The sequence below is a fragment of the Phasianus colchicus genome, chromosome 5 (genome assembly GCF_987193195.1).
Source record: "Phasianus colchicus chromosome 5, bPhaCol1.hap1.1, whole genome shotgun sequence".
Lineage (NCBI taxonomy): Eukaryota > Metazoa > Chordata > Aves > Galliformes > Phasianidae > Phasianus > Phasianus colchicus.
The window spans coordinates 56305928-56314195 of record NC_143440.1 but is presented as its reverse complement, the minus strand read 5'-3'; the positions used below and the strand labels follow the sequence as shown (position 1 = coordinate 56314195).

The following is an 8268-nucleotide window of genomic DNA, read 5'->3' as shown; positions in this document are numbered from 1 at the left end:
GCTTCTCCAGCTCCTCGACCCAACAAATAGATGTCCAGCTTTGTTCTTTTGCAACTGATTTTTGAGGCCAAGTTTAAAAATGACAGCAATTATTTAAAAAAAAAAAAAAAAAAAAAAAGCTCCAAAAATGTTCCTTTTTTAAGAGTTTGGAAAAGATGCTTGTCAGCTGCCGCAGTCTTTGTGAGCCTGGGTGTGGCTTTTTTGGGGTATAACTCAGAGCTTTCCATTGTCTAGCAGCTAGCTGGGGCATTAAATTGTCACGGATCACATCTTTTTCATCACACATGCACAAACCTGGAAGATTAATTATACTCCCTTTTGTAAAATGCAGTATCCCAAGTGATTAGGGAAGAAATGAATCAAGAATATGAATGTAAGTACCTCAAAGCAGCACAGCCGTAGCTTGACTTGAAAGAAAACAGCTGCCAAGGAAAACAGTACAACAAAAATGTAGAGCAGTATCTCTAGGGCTGGGGGAAGTGTTTAGACTGACCTGGGGCTCTGACACCTTGAGGTGGGATTGCATCAGCCCTCTTACACCAAGCTGAGCAAAACTCATGCAGCTTTGTTAAGGGATAGGCTGCCCAGGGAGGTGGTGGGGTCACTGTCCCTGGAGGTGTTCAAGGAATGTGAAGATGTGGCACTGAGAGATGTGGTCAGTGGGCATGGTGGGGGTGGGGTTGAGTTGGACGTGGGGATCTTGAAGGTCTTTCCCAACCTTAATGATTCTGTGATTGTATGTGATTTTCAAGTATATGGTATTTTCCTTCCAACCAAGACTCAAGAAATACTTCCCTCTTGATAACTTCAGCTTTACAACTAAGTCTCAGTGAGTCCTTGCTGGTAATAAAGGGAAAAAAGTCGCTGGTGAATTACATTCAGGAATTTAAGCAGCATATTTTGTCTTCTGCCATCCCAGCTGAATCCCAGCAGCTTCAACCCAGGCCATTCTATGATTCTGTGATTCGGTGATTCTATGATTCTATAGCTTCTTGCATACTTCTATTCTTCCCTTGCATTTTAGAGGCTCTGTGAGAACGGGAACATGAGCAAACCTGTGCACGATGCTGTGGCATTACTGCTGATGGGGCACATTTATGCTGCAAGACAGATGCATGCTCCTGTCTGTAGATGTCTTGGTGACTTAACTGGATGGAAATGTGCTTTGCTCAGTGGAAGTGAGTCACACAGCAAGGTGCTGTTGCAGAGGCCATGCTCTGTGCTGGAGATGGGAGTGTTGGTTGGGGACAGTATGACAAATGCCATACTCAGACCAGCTATATCAGCTTCAGACTGATGTTGACCTGTCCTGTGTCTACGCTGCTGCCCATTCATAGAATCATAAAATCATTAAGGTTGGGAAAGACCTCCAGGATCCCCCCTCCCCCACTGCCCACATCCCTCAGTGCCACATTCCACAATTCCTGAACACTTCCATGGACAGTGACCCCACCACTCCCTGGGCAGCTGTGCCACTGCATCACCACTCTTCCTGAGAAGCTTTTCCTAATATCCAACCTGATCCTCCCTTGGCACAACTTAAGGCCATTCCCTCGTCCTACCACTCTATCACCAACATGAGCCACATCCTCCTCCCTCCAGCATCGTCTTCATAGCCACTTTGTGCATTTTCCAGCCACTGTTTTTTTTTGTGTTTTTTTGTTCTTTTTTTTTTTTCTCAAACAGATTGCCAGTGTCTGCCTAGAACAGAGATGCAAACATAGCAGAGCCGGAGTGGGAGAGGTAACCATCTCCAGATGTGCACTGTGAGTGGGATGGGAACGAGCTGTTCCTTGGGCTTCAACTGCAGAGAGGGACATGCAAGGCAAGGAAAAGTTTTGAAGGGTGAAAAGGTGAGAGCGGAGGGAAGCAGATGCCCAGGAAGATTGGAATTTCAGCCAACGGATATTTTTAGCATTGACTTGGGCAGTGCACTGTAATTTGAGCCTGCTTTGGGGGATGAACAGGGAGACCACTTGAGGGGCTCTCCAGCACCATTTGTTGTGTTTTAGTTATTTACTTGTGCTTAGGTAGGATTTAAAGTTTCTTTTTTTGGCATCCAAGTGTCTGTTTCTGTGAACATACATGGAGTGATGGACAGTGAGTTCACAGTGTGACCAGGCATACATACAGAGCTCTTATCTGTCAGTGTATGCAGATAAGGGAGTTGTAAAACTCCACTTTTAGAAAAGAGAATGGTTTAAAATATGTTTCTTTGAGAAAAAGAGAGGGGGAAGAAGAACTGGACTAAGTCCCATGCTTCCTTCCCTCTCCCATCTGCGTTTTCCAGGACTTATCTTGCCCATCTGCAGGACCAGTGGGACCCCTCTGAGGGCTTATTTAAGCCACAAGGATGAGAGAAAAGCAACCAGCAAGGGCTACCAAGGGTCCTGATTAATGAGCTGGTGCAGCTTGGTTAAGGGTGTGGTGACTTTACACAGAGGGCAGTGAGGTCCTAGCACTGCTGCCCAGAACTGTGAGTGCCCCATCCCTGGAGGTGCCTGAGGCCATGGATGGGACCCTGGGCAACCTGAGCTGGGGGGCACCCAGCCCATGGCAGGGAGTGGGGCTGCGAGGGCTTTTGGGTCCCTTCCAACTCAAATCATTCTCTGATTCTACATGATTTTGTGGTAAGGAGCATCTGAGCGTGGGGAGGAACGAATGTGTTAGCCAATTCTGCTCAAGGGTGCTGTGAGGGATTTTGGAATGGAAATCTACAATTGTAGCACATCAGCCTTCTTGAGTACAGAGAAAAAAAAAAAAAAAGAAAAGGGAAGAAAGGAATCTTTTTCTTCCTCTTGGGAGGAGCTCTTATCTGATTCCCGAAGATTGTTTTAGTGTCTGTGCTATTTTTTGTAGCTGGAAGTGCAGTCTGTAAATGAGCAAGCAATGCTGAGAACCTCTTAGAAATTCAGGATGGAAGTAGGAGGACAAAAGTTGAGCCAGGGCATGGAGAGCAAACAACCACATGCTTTTCAGTCTCCGAATTTGATCTCTGCCTCTGATGTCCTACCAGCCGTATGGCTCCGAGCTCTGAGACAGCTGGGCTGGAGCAAGCAGCCCTGACCCAGAGATATGCGAGGCAGGATGAAGTTACTTGAGCATCCTCTCCCCATCGCTGTCTAATGTGTCACATTTGGAGCCTACTATCAGTTCCTGGGGCTTGGGATCCTGATAGTCACCCACAGCTCCCTGAGATGCCAGGGGGAGATAGCTCAGAGAAATGCACCACTCTTTGCTGCTTTGCCCGAGTGGTGAAGGGAGCGCTGATAAATGTAGGAGGCTGGCTTTATTTGACTTCTGCTCACTCAGAGAAACAGGAGAGAGCTGCCAATTTGTTTTTTTCACACTGCGCTGAGAATCACATGTTAGAAAATCTTGCAGAAGGTGTTTTTTCTTTTTTTTTTCTTTCTTTTTTTTTTTTTTTTTTCTTTATTGCACAACCCAAAGCAACGATCCTTTGATGTATGGCTGCTGACAGGTGCCCATCTGGTCCCCTGGAAGCCCATCTTTCAGCGTGTGAGATGGGGTGAAGTGGCAGTGGGATGGCACGTTGTGCCCATTTCCAGCTGAACAGGACGTGCAATGCAGGACTGCATCACTCTGCAGATGGCTGTCATGCAATATTGTCTGCTCATCCTTCCGGTGTTGGAAACTGTAAAGAAATGGGAGAAGAAAAATGATTCTGCCGCAAAGATAAGCATGTGTTCATTGTGTGCTTGGACACTTTGGGCTATTTTATGTTGGGAACTGTGAACCGGCAGCAGGGAAGAGGTTAAGCTTTGATAGCGTGTCTATTAAGCCAGGAAAAGGTTGACCTCTGCCTGTTCTTTACTTCTAACTGAATTCAGGAGATTATGACAAAGCCTGTGTGGGCGTGTTCCCAGGATTCGGTTTCCAAAAGATGGAAATACCATCTTACACAGCCTCCAGAGCATTCGGCAGTTTGAGCTGGAGCATGGCTGCTGAAAGCCCCCAGTGCCCCCACCCCGCTGCCCATCGCCCGCACTGCCATGACCAGGCAGGCTGTGATGGGATTGCAGCAGTCTGGCTGTTTGGCAGGAGCAAGTCCTGCTGCATCATTCTTATGAGTGTTTTTTGGGGTTTTGTGGGTCATGGCAGAGCCAAAGTGTGTGCACGCACATTCATTCCCTCTTTCTCTCTGTCTCTCTCTCAATATATCCCAGTGCTTGTTCCTGTGGGCTTCTGAATGTATGAAGGGATGTTTAGCCCTGGATTCATCCCATCCTAAACTTGCCTGAGGTGCCTGAGTGTGAAGCACAGACGTCCTCGGTCTCCCTCTGTTGTCAATGGAGCGAAGCACCTGCAGAAGGTGCACCCACCTCTCAGGTGAGCTATTCACTTAATTGACTTCTGGCTAGTTCTTCACCAGCCAAATGCCTGCAGGCAACCAGGCAGGATGATGTTAGCAGAAGGGCAGGAGTCCCATCACCCAGTGTCTATCTGCTCTCACATTTCCATGTGGACTGAAAGTGCTCGTATAGGATTACCATGGTGCCCATCAGGTCCAGCTCACCTCTCAGCAACTCCTCCAGTCCTCTGCAACCAGATGAGGTCCCGAAATCACACAGCCCACACTTCATGTGCACCACAGCCCTGTGACACTCTCTTTGTTCTTTGCTCTACAGCAAAGGAGATTTGAGAGGAGGGCAGTGTGACACCTCCACCAATGGCTCTGGGGTGACAGGAGGATGTCAGCCCAAGTCCAACCAGCTGGTGGTGGGCCTGTCTCACGTGGAGATGGCATCTCGAGGCTGAGGAGAAATGAAACAATGAGAAAAGATGAGAGATAGGGCAGGGCACGCCTTGAGATGAAAGACATGTGGTTTGCATTTGAGAAGTAGAGAAGTTCCTTGGAGAGGAGGATTTATTTCTTCATTAACTTGGTGCCTGAACAAGTTTATCTTGAAGCACTGAACAAGTGTCATTAATGTTTCCTTTGAGCAAACAAGGCTCTTTGATAATGCCTACCCTCTTTTGACCTTTATTTTAATTTTGAATGCTACTAATTAACACTGATCGTTCATTCAACCACTAAACTGGTTATTCCTGCTTAATGCTAAGCAAATGCTTTGTGGTCAGGAGAAAAATGGAGGCAGGCTTCTGTAGGGAAACTCCAACATTGTGTGACATTGTGTGCAAACTGGGACTGTCATGTTCAAACTGGGGAATTTCCTCACTAGTCCTTTGGAAACAGCTGGGAATAACATGTCCTAGGGGAAAGGAGAGGATGCTCTCAACAGATGGCTTGTGGAGGCAGTGCCAGGACTGGGGACCATTTAAGCCTTGTTTTTTCTGTTTTCTTCTGAAGTGTCTGGTTTTCAGCTCCCTTGGCAACCGTTTGTGGGGGCTGCTGAAGAGCGCAGCTTTGTTCTTTTACCATCCCCCACCCCATCATAGCTGGAGTAACACAGTCCTGATCTGTAGAGGAATAGAATCATAGAATTGTTGAGGTTGGATAAGACCACTAAGGTCATCAAGTCCGACTGCCTGCAGAAACCCTGGGGAAGATGTCACCAAGTGCTGGCCCAGGAGGCAAGTCCCTTGTCTAGAGGGATTATCCTCCAGATTCAGAGGAAGAAAGAAGGGCTAATCTGCCCCATACACCAGCCTCAGCCTGATCTCACACCTGCCCACTAACATCATCAAAAATTCTCTGTCCCATGTATAGAGATTGCTTTCACATGAGATGTCCAAAATGCAGCAGAGAGAATAGGGTCATTTGGTGCCCAGTTGCTGTGACCAGAAGGGCTGGATTGGGTTTCTGGGAGGATGGAAGAGTTTTATTGAGGGTAGACCAAGAGTTGGGTTTTCTTTCTTGGCATAAATCTGTTTAATCACCTGGAGAACTTACAGAGAGCAAGATCTCTTGGTATGAGAAGAGTTCCCTGCTGCATGCATAGAGGGGCTGCTGGTATTGGGAAGGAGGAACTGGGCAGTTGTCCATATTTTCTATACAGGGTTTGGAGCTGATAGAAGATACCTGTTCTCATGCAGAAGGACCTGGATCTCTGCCACTGAATCGCTTTTCAGCTCAGGCCTCAGAAAGCCATGTGTGCCCCCGACCTCATGAAGCATGCGTGTCCACATCTCTCATCTGAAGTGCTTAACAGTTTTACCAGCTCTGGACCATTTCCTGGAAAAAAAAAACAGAAGCAAATGTGACTGAGAACTCAACAGCATCAGCAGCAGTATTGAATGACAGGCACCATCTATTTTGGTCTAATAATGACTGCACTATCTAGCAGCCTGCCATCATTGTGGTCCCACGATATTTCTAGCACAAGAATGGAAAGATAAAGCATCCACTGGCAATGAAAGCTGAGCTTGTAGCAAGCTTCCAGAGTGGGCCAACAGATCTAAATATGATTTCCTTGTCTCCACACACCAACAGCTCAGTACAGCCAAACAAAACCTCTTTTCCAGCCCCTGTAAGAGTGTTTAGCACCCATGGAGTGATCTGTTCTGCACAACCCTGTGTCGGCTGGGAGCCCAGCCTGCCTCTAGCCATGGCACAGCAGCCTGTAAGTCCACCAGTCTGATTATAAGCAGCATAATCCAGCAGGATAGCTTAAATCTTCCATTCAAAGGCTCCACCACATCAGAGGGCAGTGAATGAATCACGTGCATTCCTTTATCTGATGGTGTGTTTTTATGAGAGGAGTGATGTGCAGCAAGGAACTTGCTGTTGCTGTTCCGGGGAATTTGTGTTTACATAAATTGCCAGCCCACAGATATTTTTTTTGTTTTGTTTTATTGTTTTGCCGTGCCATTCCTCGTATGTAAAAGCCTCATTGGGAGCTATTTAAAAACCATCAGCACTCGAATAGTTTACAAATTGGAGCTGGGAAGGGGGATAAAATGCATGACTCCAAAGGGGTGTAGTGTTCAGGGAGCTGGTCTCATGGCTCTGGTAGAGATTTTCTTTATTTTCTTTATTTTTCTTTCTTAACGCAGAAAGGAGGGTGTATGTTAAACGTTTGTGAAGGTACCCAAACCTAGGAACATCAATAGCACATTATCTGTGCTAAGAAGCTGGAATTAATCAACTCATTACGCATCAAGGAAATGCTGCTGGCCCTGAACTGAACAAAGGATCAGAAGGGTGGATCCCACATCTGCAAACAGCACATAAGTCGCTCCCAAAGCCTTGAGATCAGGCTCTGAAATCCTGGTGATTTATGTGATTTGGTTGATTCCCAAACCCCTCCCTGATGTCCTGCTCCAAACATTTCCCCCGCAGAAAAGCTCTCATGCCCACATGATTACCAATCCAACAAAGCACTGCAAAGTTGGGGAAGTGACTTTGCTTGAATAAACTGAACTCATAGAATCATAGAATCATTCAGGTTGGAAAAGACCTCCAAGATTACCAATTCCAACCCCTCCACCCCCACCATGCCCACAGCCCACGTCCCTCAGTGCTACATCTTCACAATACTTGAACACATCCAGGGATGGTAACCCCACAACCTCCTTGGGCAGCACTCCACCTCTCCCTGCCCATGCTTTTCCCCTTGGTCTGCCTGGGGAAAATGTCTCCTGCTCATGGTTTCCTTGCCTGGTCCTGCCATTACACTCTGTCCAAATCCAAGTTTTCCTTTCCTCTCAATCTTGTGATCTCCTGAGCTGAGCTAAAAATGCAAAAAAGTCTCCAGATTTGGTCCGAGTCCTCATTTGAGAGACTCATTCATTTCTCAGCTCGTTACTGCAATGGGAAAGACTAAAGGAAAGGACACCAGAGTGCTTCCAGGTGGGTCAAACCAGGCAGTCTAGAAGTAGATGAATCATTGTCTGCAATAACCAACGGATTTCATCCATTCTTAAGTAGATGTCCCATGTAGGGAGCACCAACCGAAAAAGAAGCTATAGGATTTCAGGAATCCAGAGCCACTCAGTGTGATAAGGGCATTGGAGAAGGCTCCCTCTGGCAGTCCCTTGTCTCTCAGCTGAGTTAACTAGCACTGAAAGGCACTTTTCCTCTAAATGAACATGTCAGCAGTGGAAAGCCTCCAGCCCCAGGCCTCCTTCACAGATGAGGCTGACTGTGTGGCTATGACTGATGCTCTGGAACAACTTCTCCTCCCCACAGTGCAATCTTCTGCTCCTTCATTACGGCTGGAGGATGGTGCCAATCCCATGCCCCTTTCCCACTGGTGCACCACACACTTGCATCAAGGGCAGTCCTGCAACAAGAAGCAGTTCCCTTCCCAACCTTATGCCAGGCACAGCTTTGCTCTGGGAAAA

At 47.1% G+C, this 8268-nt stretch overlaps 1 long non-coding RNA gene across 1 annotated transcript; it reads left to right on the top strand.

Annotated features, from left to right (window-relative positions):
- The first annotated feature begins 307 nt into the window (after positions 1–307).
- On the top strand, positions 308–7921 carry LOC149917950 (uncharacterized). The gene is made up of 4 exons (XR_016467370.1): positions 308–373; positions 1687–1766; positions 3482–4350; positions 5982–7921. It is a non-coding gene; the product is annotated as an uncharacterized LOC149917950 (long non-coding RNA).
- Positions 7922–8268: the final 347 nt, after the last annotated feature.